Genomic DNA, 1,030 nt, shown 5'->3' with positions numbered 1-1,030 from the left:
TTAATTTCTTACACAAGTTTACATTACTCTCTCTAATTCTTTTATCAGAGGTTTACATTTCTCTCTATAGTTCTCTGACCAAGCTCTAGTATTTCTTTCTTTCTCTCTATCCATTTTCTTTTCTTCTTCAATATTCCATTCCTCTCTCTCTCTCTCTCTCTTTGTCGGAAGTTGCCGTAGGTAATGGTGAGATTTTTTTATGCACTTTGCTCATTTTGCCGACTTAATTTTTGTCACTTTGCTCAATTTTTCGACTTCTACAATCTCGGTGGTGGCAGTGGTGTGGTTGGTTGATGATTTTTTGTGGGTGATCTCTTGATTCGATGTGCTGTGATGGTATTGACAGTGACAATGGTGGTGATGCAGTTGGTGGTTAGCGGTGCTAGGTTTGGATTGTGTTGGGGTTGTATAAACAATGTTTGTGACCAATAAATTGCATTAATATTGCGAACCTCTACACAATGGCCTGTGATACATGAACTGATAATACGTTATATGTCTTTGTTCATTTGTTACAAATCACATATCATAGTTCAAATGTCACATGTCATATTATATAACTCACAAATATTCACAGGTCGCATATTATAGTTCATAGGTATAGTTCATATATTATATTTTATAGGTCACATATGTCCATAGATCACATGTCATTGTTCACAAGTCAATATTAATTGATCACATGTTATAGGCCACATGTCTCTAGATGTAGTTCATATGTTACATGTTACAATTCACAAATCATAAGTCATGTTGTATATGTCATAGATATCTACAGGTCAATATTATTTGGTCACATATCACTATTCATAAATAATATATCAATATCTACAGATTACAGATACAGAAAAAATGGCAACAGACCATTGGAACAATATCATAGGCAATAAATTCAAGATAATTGGTTACATGACATTGATTTCTTCAAATTGGTTACAAATTCAAATAATTAGATTTCAACACATAGATTTGAAGTGATTTGATCCGGTGAGTATTCTGTAAATCACACCAAAGGTTGTTTTTCAATTTT

Source organism: Olea europaea, unplaced genomic scaffold, assembly GCF_002742605.1.
Source record: "Olea europaea var. sylvestris unplaced genomic scaffold, O_europaea_v1 scaffold2642, whole genome shotgun sequence".
Taxonomy (NCBI): Eukaryota; Viridiplantae; Streptophyta; class Magnoliopsida; order Lamiales; family Oleaceae; genus Olea; species Olea europaea.
The sequence above is the reverse complement of the archived record's forward strand: the minus strand, read 5'-3'. Positions refer to the sequence as shown.